This window comes from Pinus tabuliformis, chromosome 8, assembly GCF_031772625.1.
Source record: "Pinus tabuliformis cultivar Carrire ecotype Pingquan chromosome 8, CPIR1, whole genome shotgun sequence".
NCBI lineage: Eukaryota > Viridiplantae > Streptophyta > Pinopsida > Pinales > Pinaceae > Pinus > Pinus tabuliformis.
The window spans coordinates 1,999,184,404-1,999,194,546 of record NC_142294.1 but is presented as its reverse complement, the minus strand read 5'-3'; the positions used below and the strand labels follow the sequence as shown (position 1 = coordinate 1,999,194,546).

At 35.9% G+C, this 10,143-nt stretch overlaps 2 pseudogenes; both read right to left on the bottom strand.

The window, feature by feature from the left end:
- Nucleotides 1-396: 396 nt before the first annotated feature.
- On the bottom strand, nt 397-2,112 carry LOC149244461 (ATP-dependent (S)-NAD(P)H-hydrate dehydratase pseudogene; annotated as a pseudogene).
- Nucleotides 2,113-6,366: 4,254 nt separating this feature from the next.
- Nucleotides 6,367-7,294, bottom strand: LOC149244460 (ATP-dependent (S)-NAD(P)H-hydrate dehydratase pseudogene; annotated as a pseudogene).
- Between the last annotated feature and the right edge of the window lie 2,849 nt (nt 7,295-10,143).

The following is a 10,143-nucleotide window of genomic DNA, read 5'->3' as shown; positions in this document are numbered from 1 at the left end:
CTTTTACATCAAGCAGACAACATTCAACTCCAGCAAGACGAGAGGAGTGATCCACTAGTGATAAACGCGTGATGCTACATTGGGACAACTCCTCTTCCCTTCTGCGCCTTCCTCTTGTGCACATTGTCCCTGGCTCGATCGATTTCCTAATTCCTGTCTGTCTAATTAATTAACTCTTTTTATAAATGTTCTTTCTCTCAGCAATCTCTTATATAGCATCGAATTACAAACTGGGCCTTTTAATTCAGCTAGTTAAAATATAGAAGATTATTAGTTTTAACAATTTGTCGAAATAAGAATTAATTTTAACTGAGTGTCAAAAGAGGGAACGATTCTGGTGAATTATTCCTCTTTTCCTGGAGTAGATGATGCTGGAAGGTGCGATTCAACTGCCCCTCAATTCCACGTAATGACTTTCCCAGTCACTGCTACATCCCTCATGGCCTTTAGATACAGTGCTGGAAGATTCATACTATTTCCAAGCACATCTATGATATTTGTTGTAACAGTATTGTGCTTGTGTTGTTCAAAGGCTAAATATGCTACCTTTCTCATGAGTACAAAAGCAACAATAGCTCCCAAAATTACTGGATTTGATGAAAACCTCGAAAACTTATCATCTTTGTTAGATGTTGCTCCCTGTCTAACCCATGGAGAGAATACTGCAACACTGCCTGAAAGGATCTCACCTTGACCACCGCACCGACGAGGAGATCCAAACATACTTACACCATAGACTGTGTTTCCATTGCTACTAAGATCTACTTTTCCCTTTTGCAATATTTTCAATCCTCCCATTCGTACAACGAGAATTTGTAATGCCAGATTCAAATTTTGTTCATCACCTTTTGAGCTAAGCATTTTTGTTCATTTACATTTGGCATTAGGATAGCTAGAGGATAACCAACCACCAATTTAGGGTCGTTCATGACAAGAAATAGTCCATCCCCATTAATAACAATTGGAATGTTGCGTTGCCTTGCAAGTTGTATAATTTATTCCATGCACTCCAAAAGAAATGGATCCCTGCCAAGTCCACGCCCAACAACGAGACAATAAAACTGGAAAGTATGTCAAGGGAATGTCTTGTCGTGCCATATGCAACATTCTCTTTCATGTGTTGATGGCTTGCCAAAGTGCGCAGTCCATGTATCTCGCCCAACAATATTGGCCACAATTTGAGCCCCATGAACTGGAGTGTTCGAGTATAGGTACAACTTCCACTGCAATGATATCAATGTAAGAGTTTTCATGCTACTAACAAAATAACACTGCCTTCATGAACAGAGCATAAGACCAGGTTTGAGTTCAACATAGTGCAGGAAGTCATAAAATGGTGAAGGCAGGTAAATGCAATGGTGTAGGCACGTCCCAAAGTATAATCAAACCGATTTTAATCCTGCAACATACAAACCTTTATTAAACTCTCATTAATGTTATTTTAATCTTGTTAAAACAAAGAAGTAACAAACAATCTTCAAAAATAATCATTTAGCCAATCGACAACATGAGAGAAATAAATGAAAATAAGACAAAATGGAGACCCAACAAACCCCCATGTTGACCATATTGCATGTCCTCATGCAAGGAAATCTGGTACTATTACTTCCTCGCAAAAAAACAAAATTAGAAACATTTGTAGGCATTGAAAATGATGTTCCTACAATTTTTCGTGATCACATTTCCTGCGTTAGATAAAGCTTGCTCTAAAAACAGAGTGTCTGTTGGACTCTTTATTTTCTTAGACTGATTTCAAGAAAACCTAAAATGAAAACTGCCATAAAAAAATAAATTTCATGGATGGTGTTATTACTTGAATAAAATAGCTAACTTTTAAAATTTCCAAAAGAATATCTCATAGGCATCCCTAATCAGAAGTTACACTTTAAAATTCGCATTGTAAATATGAGTGACATGATTTAAAAGCCATGGTGTTAAAAGTAGACATAGTAATACCTTCCCACAATAACCATTTTACCATTATCCATGTATAGTTGAAGCTCCTCTTGTCTGGGCACAGTGAATTACCTGCACTAAGGGTCCCACATCCATAAGAATAATTCCAAAAATATAGAAATCCAAGGCATAACAACAGAAGGATGTTAAAGCCATTCTCAAAGAGATTGATAATGAGTTCAGGGAAAGTAAAAATAACCAAGTAAATCATAGTGTAAAATTAACTTTAATACCACAGGCATGGCCCTACTGCTAGTAGGCATCCATAGCCTCGACAGGGGTACCTTTTAACCTTATGAAATTCTTTTGTCCCACCTATTAGATATAGATTCAGAGTCATTTAAGAAAATTTTACTTTTTCTCTTTTTATAAGTTAATTGAAGACCGCTGTCCTGGCTTGGTATCCAGCTATCGACTGTGCCATTCATTAGAACTAACAAGCATGAACAAGTCGGCTTGTGATGAGACCTCTCGTCTTCCAGTTTTTCAACTGAAAGCAATTACCTTGGCTTGGTGACCAGTGCGGTAATGTCATTCTCCTTAGGACCCATGATCATAGTAGGTCGGATTGCAATGAGACCTCCTATCCCTCAATTAATCCGTTTATATTTTTTTTAGAAAAAACTATGATTATGATTAACCTCAGATGGGTTACTTAATAGGTGGGGAAGAAAATCTACTCCTTAAGAGTGCAGGATGGCGTGATTTTTTTTTTTAATTACCATTCTTTACTGGTTGGTCATGCTACCCTAAGAACTTATTTAAAAGAAATATCGGATAATGACCAAAAATATTCCTTGAGTTGATCATGTCAGGGTTCTTTATGAAAGCTTATTAGAGTTTTGTAGGCGTGGTCCACCATAGGAGGTTTTCCATTGATCCCTTCAAAGAGGAATTAAAAAGATGTTCTGAATAATAGTTTCTAAGGATAGGAGAAAAGTATTACATGTAACTTATAACAATATCCTTGACTGACATGCTAATCCATAATCAAAGTCATTTTAAAATAAGAGGCATTAAGTGTAAATTTCTTTTGACAAGTCTTACCATGAGAGTGCATGAGAATAGAAATTTCAAAAAGCTGTGCTTTTAGGGAATCACAAGTTCAAGAGTGTTGCTATGCATCTTTATTCATTATTCTCCTATTATCCTACCCTATTTTTAAAGAAAGAAATATAACCTTTAAGTGAAGGCATACTTCCAATGAAGCCATGTGCATAACAAAAAGCTGATTATACTCACACTTAGTTTTAAATAACGGACTTCAAGAGATATAAGAACATGAGAAACCATTTGCTTCAATTGAAATGGTACCAAGAGTTTCTAAACGATGAGGAAATAAGGTGGCTTGATGACTGCTCGAAACCAGGATTCAATGGAATCCACATATGTATGATTCTCCAACTGATGCAAGTCTTCCATAGTTTGATAGTCACTGTCCTGGAGGCACAAAGAATCTGGTGAAAGACAAAAGATAAATTCCTCAAGTTTAGGTTCAAATATTTGATTTTCAAATTAACAAGAATCGTTGAGAGAGATTCTAGGGTTTCAAGTTTCAACAACATTTTCAGAACAAGTTCCAATGAAAGATTGCTCCTCTAGTGGTCTTTGAATTATATCTTCCTTGGGTAAATGTTATGTAGTAATGGGGGAAGTTTCCAAATTCATTCCCTTTACCAACATGGAAGATGTGACATTTTGTTTGATAGTGGGAAGAATAGGTGTTTGGTGCAACCTGATGGTCTAGATTAGGGTTTATGATATGGTTTGGGCTAGGGTTTTTGTCAACGATTCGAGTAAGGTTTGGATTTGGATTGGTATTAGGCTTTGGGCTAGGGTTAGGTCTAGGTTTTAAATTAGAACTAGGGTTAGGTCTAGGGTGTGGAATAGGATTAGGTCTATGGTATGGACTAGGGTTAAGGTATGAATTAGGGTTTGAATTAGAGCTAGGGTATGGTTAAGGATAAGGAGTAAGGTAAGCATCAGGATAGGGGGTAGGGTATGGATTAAGGCTAGGGTAAGGTTGCACATGTGGCTGAGAACATGGGGGAGGATAACTTAATGGTGCTTTGGAAAGAAATTGTGCTTGGTTTTGGTGCTCATATGATTGAATTTTCATGGGAGATTTCCCTAGAGATAAGGATCCAAATGATTCTTGAGGCCATGGAGATATCGGGCTTGAGGATGAGGGCCAAGGAGAGGGCCACTGCAGCCATGAAGTAAGATATTTGATTGGAGGATGATTAAAATTTTGCCATGAAACGGTAGGATTATAAACATGTTGGGGAACCTGCTGAGGATAATAAACATTAGTCCAAGTATTAAATGGTGATGGGTCTTGAGTTATACCTGGTAGTCGATTTGATTCCTTACTTGATTTCGTGATTACCTGCACTAATCTTGGTAGCAATGGGAAATGTTATGTTGGATGATCCTCTTCAAAAATTTTGCAAATTTTCAGGCTACTAAGTGGACACTTTCCAAGGAGGTGTTTCTTTCTACAGTTGGTGCAAAAGATAAGTAGTGGGTTTTCATCCTGCTCCCACTCTTCTTGTAAATCATCCAATTTCGAAATAAAATATTTAATAATATCATTTTTATGTTCAATCAAAATATTAAAATTTTCAATTGTTAATTCTTCATTGGATGATTGTATGTCTTTGTAGCAGCATAAAAATTCCTCATTAGATGACTCCTCAAAATACCATTTTCTTATTTTTAACAAGCCAACTGGTACGTTCATTAGCACATAAGTAGTGTGTATATATATGTGTAGGGTGGGCGGGGGGTTCAACAACATTAAAGAAAATGAGAACCCTTAAAGCAACAATGTAGAAAAGAAATAAATTCAAAGAACATAAAATTGCAAGAGAAACTAGGTGAAGGAAAAAAACAAATGCAGCAGATCACCAAGGTCAATCTCTTGAGCACCTCCCCAGCAATGCTTCCAAAATGTTGGGTGTAGTATATGGTCTATAAATGTACCAAAATTTAATTTTTCAATCTGGATAGTTCGTGAAACTCGAGATGCAGCACTGGAAATGCTAGAGAAAGCCCCGGGCAACCTGCAAAACAAATTCTAGTCTATCTTGCGCGTTAATCTCATCAATAAATGGAATCCTGCACTAAAAGAGAATTCGAGAAAACATTAATCCAAACAATTAAACCATGTGGGAAATAAAAGGCAATTAAAAATGCAAGTAAATCATAACTGGAAACCAAACAATGTCAACACAATATCGAGAGACTGTAAACACTGGAAGGAATTAAAAAATAATTCAAAATCATTCTACGTGTACTAATTCTACTTGTACTAATTTTTTGTGAAATTAAATTGAAAGCATCGGCAAGTAAATCCACTGTGTAAATAACTCTCGAATTAATATGAATCTCGCTTTCCTTGTCCCTGAAAATAAATCATGGAGAATTGTCCAAAAGTTTAATGGAAAGTAAATATTATTTTTTTCAACATCACACAAGTTTCTTTCATTAATATTGGCTACGCAACATACAAGTAATATATGGTTTTTGTAAGCATAGATTGAATGAATATGTCAGTACCTCAAAACCATAATCACTTGCATCATTTTCATCGATTATAGCTCATAAACACATAAGCCGATCTTGTAAATAAGAACAACTGGAGGGACACAATTTGATATGAAGAAATATCCCAAATGTAATCACAAATCTCAAGTACATGAACAATTTCTTAATGCGGAAAATAAATGAAGTTTAGAGTTGAAAGGAAAACGTTGCAGCAAATTAAATAACATCAATCTTGAGAAGGAAAGAGACTATAAATTATTAAATAAACTTCACACAGTAAATGACAATTTAAATGCTAATTAATTTAAGAAATGAAGAGCAGTGGTGAGCTGGTCTGGTGGCCAACCCAGCTAGCTCACACCCTCGATTAACCTGGTTCACACAACAGTCAAAATCATTAGATTCAATAAATGAATAGACAAAGCATGGATGAACATTTCTTCAATTAATTCCTAAAAACACAGTCTTTTACATCAAGCAGACAACATTCAACTCCAACAAGACAAGAGGAGTGATCCGCTGGTGATAAACATGTGATGCTACATTAGGACATCTCCTCTTCCCTTTTGTGTCTTCCTCTCGTGCACACTGTCCTTGGCTCGATCAATTTCCTAATTCCTCTCTGTATAATTAATTGACACTTTTTCTAAATGTTCTTGATCCTGGAAATCCCTTATATAGCATCGAATTCCAAACTGGGCCTTCTAATTCAGCTAGTTAAAATATAGAAGATTATTAGTTATAACAATTTGTTGAAATAAGAATTAGTTTGAACTGAGTGTTGAAAGAGGGAACGACTCTGGTGAATCGTTCCTCTTTTCCTGGAGTAGCTGTTGTTGGAAGGTGCGATTCAACTTCCCTTCAATTCCGCGTAATGACTTTCCCAGTCACTGCTACATCCTTCGTGGCCTTCAAATATGGTGCTGGAAGATTCATACTATTTCCGAGCACCTCTATGATATTTGTTGTAACAGTACTGTGCTTGTGTTGTTCAAAGGCTAAAGATGTTTCCTTTCTCATGAGTACAAAACCAACAATAGCTCCAAAAATTACTGGATTTGATGAAATCCTTGACAACGTATCATCTTTGTTAGATGTTGCTCCATGTCTAGCGCATGAATAGAATACTGCAACACTGCCTGAAAGGATGTCACCTTGACCACCACACCGATGAGGAGATCCAAACATACTTACACCATAGACTACATTTCCATCGCTGATAAGATCTACTTTTCCCTTTTGCAAGATTGTCAGTCCTCCCATTCGTCCAACGAGAATTTGTAATGGTTGTGGAGTGTCATTCTCATCTATTTCTTGTTTTCCACCTACAAGATTCAGATTTTGTTCCATCACCTTTTGAACTAAGAGTTTGTGTTCATTTACATTTGGCATGAGGATGGCTAGAGGATAACCAACCACTAGTTCAGGATCGTTCGTGACAAGAAATAGTCCATCCCCATCAATAACAATTGGAATTTTGCGTTGCCTTGCAAGTTGTATAATTTTTTCCATGCACTCCAAAAGAAATGGATCCCTGCCAAGTCCAGGACCAACAATGAGACAATCAAACTGGAAATTATGTCAAGGGCATGTCTTATTGTGCCATCTGCAGCATGCTCTTTCATGCGCTAAGGGCTTGCCAAAGTGCACAGTCTGTGTATCTTGCCCAACAATATTGGCCACAATTCAAGCCCCATGAACTGGAGGGTTGGAGTATAGGCACAACTTCAACCACAATGATATCAGTGTAAGAGTTTGCATGCTGCTAACAGAATACCATTGCCTTCATGAACATAGCATAAGACTAGGTTTGAGTTCAACATAGTGTAGGAAGCCATAAAATGGTGCAGGCAGGTAAATGCAATGGTGCAGGTACGTAAATGAAATGGTGCAGGCATGTCCCAAAGTATAATCAAACCGATTTTAATTGTGCAACATACAAACCTTAATTAAACTCTCATTAATGCTATTTTAATCCTGTAAAAACAAAGAAGTAACAAATACTCTTCGAAAATAATCATTTAGCCAATCGACAACATGAGAGAAATAAATAAAAATAAGAAAAAAAGGAGACCCAACATCAACTTCATTTTCAGCTTCTAAAGTTTGATTTCATTCATGGGACTATGAGTATCCTTGGGCTTTGCCATCCCAAGGGCCTTAGAGTCCTACTATGTAACATTCCTTTTATTTCTCTTCATTTTTCAACATTTCTCTGCTTAGTTCCTAGTTTGTATTATTGGGTTTACTATTCATGACCCATTTGATGTAGGTTAGATTAATTAATGATCTAAGTAATATTGTTATTATTTCATTTGGACAGTTACAAGTGTGATTTGTTCTTCTCATATCTTTTCAAGTTCCTTTTCAGCAATAGAATGCTTGGGTTGGTTTACTAGTTCACAATTATGAAATCTCTCAAAGTTTCTTGTAGTAAAACGATAGTAAATTTCTGTTGAATTTTAGCACATAATAATGTTGGGTGTGGAGCCTGATTATCTTCCTTATTCACAGGTGTTGCCACATTGTAACCCATTTCAGAATTTGGCGGCAACACCGCCCGTAAAATGTACGCTACAAGGGGGGTTCAAGGGGGGGAGGGGGCGACGTTGATATTTGGGAGCCCTCCCTGGCAGGGGATCGGGCGCAGCGCCCCCAAAGCTAAAAATAGATGTAAAATTGCCTTGTAAAATGTTGTAATTTCGTAGTCAATCTGGGCCATTCATTAGGTGGAGATCTGATGGTAGAAGTTATGTTTAATTTAGGTTTTTTTCCCTAGAAGGCAACCTCTCACTATATATGAGGGAATTGTATTGCGTCTATGCACATCTGTATTCTGAGTTAGAAAGAGAGAAGAGATTGTGTGAGAGCAAAGAGGGAATTACAACAGATCTGCTGTAGGTTTTTTCTCTTCATTTTCTTGGATAATATAAAAGGAAGGACTAGATGTTTCTCCATGGACGTAGCCCAAATTGGGTGAACCACATATATCTGTGTCTCTCTTGTTTTATGTGTTCCATTTCTCTGTAATATATAATTCTATAACAGATAATAAAGTCATTTAGATTTCATTCCACTCAGATAGAAGTCTAAATATATTAAAATTAATAATAAAATCTATCCCACAACATTTTCACTTGATTAGCTTAGGCATTTGGTTACTTAGATTGTCTTATTAGTTCATTTGTTTTCTTATGAAATTTCTAGTTTTAGTAATAAAATTATGCTTAATTTTAGCACGTGTTGATGAGATTATTTCTTGTTGATTCCATTTGTATTGAAGCCTAAAAAAATCCAACTTAATAACAAAATTTAACCCATAGGATTTTCACTTCATCAACATAAGTGCATTTGGGTGCTTAGATTCGCTTACTAGTTTACTGTTCTACAAATCTGGGTTATATGAACAAGTTTTGTCTCTGCAGGTTGGACAATCGATTCTATTGAAAATATAGGATGTAAGCCCTGTGAGGATAAGAAAAAATATATGTTCTTTCTTTTATGCCATAGTTAGACTCTAGTTTAAGTTCAACGCATCCTTTCTTTACATTTTGATTTTCTGCAATTAGCCTTTTAGCAATATTTTAAATCATGATGTTTTTGCTAGTTGAATAATCACTTTGTGTGTAGGTAAGATATATTTTTTAATAGGAAAATACTAGCAACATATTCTATCACCAACACCATCCCTTTCAACAACTTTCTTCCACTCATTCCTCCAAACTGTTTGTGCAAAGAAATTACATTACAGGGTTGCAAGAGACATTTAGTTTGACTTTTCACCTTGTGCAAGAGGAGCTACTAAGTATATATAAGCTTGGAAAGGATCCCTACACTCTTTTCCAACCTTTATCCATATTTTCCCACCTTCATATCGCTCCTATAGTCCTTCGAATTCTTTTAGACACAATCTTGTAGCAATCTTTTAGCATCCTATAGCACTTCGCATAATTGATCACAACTCGACCAAAATTGATTCTTAAGCCTATTTTTCATCTACCATCACCTTAAAACATACCCTTATCCTTGGAACCAAATTTGAAGAGGCAAGAGACCCTTTGTAGATTATTTTTTCATCATCATAACTTTAAATTTGCAATTAGGGTTTACACTTTTGATCATGAGTCAAATATCATAGAAATAGTTTGCATTGATTTCTTTTCAGAATTTGATGGTTTCTGCAAATAGGTTAGGGTTTAATTTAAATGCAATAGTGTATATTTATTTTCTTGTATTTACTTTCCTGTCACTATTTTAGATTTACAATTCCTATCATTTAATTTATGTAAAAATAGAATCAACGTTTTCTTTTCCAACATTCTGTTTCCTGCAAGTAGATTAATGTTCCCTTGATGTAGTGGGAAAAGTAAAGTTTCGATTGTTTCTTTCCTTGAAAATTTGAGTCAATTAGTTTTTCTTACATTAGGATTATCAACATGTTCTCTACACATCTCAATTCACTTCATAGCATCAGATCAATGAAAGAATGATGCATTGCATGTTTCACACATAGTGTCGACACCTATTAAGTTTATAAAAACCCCAGGTTGATAATTAAAGTTGGTATCCGTGGGATTTTCAAAATTCTTGTTGTAATACTGGGGCTTATCACTTTTTGGCGTCATTTCCAAGAAGGTG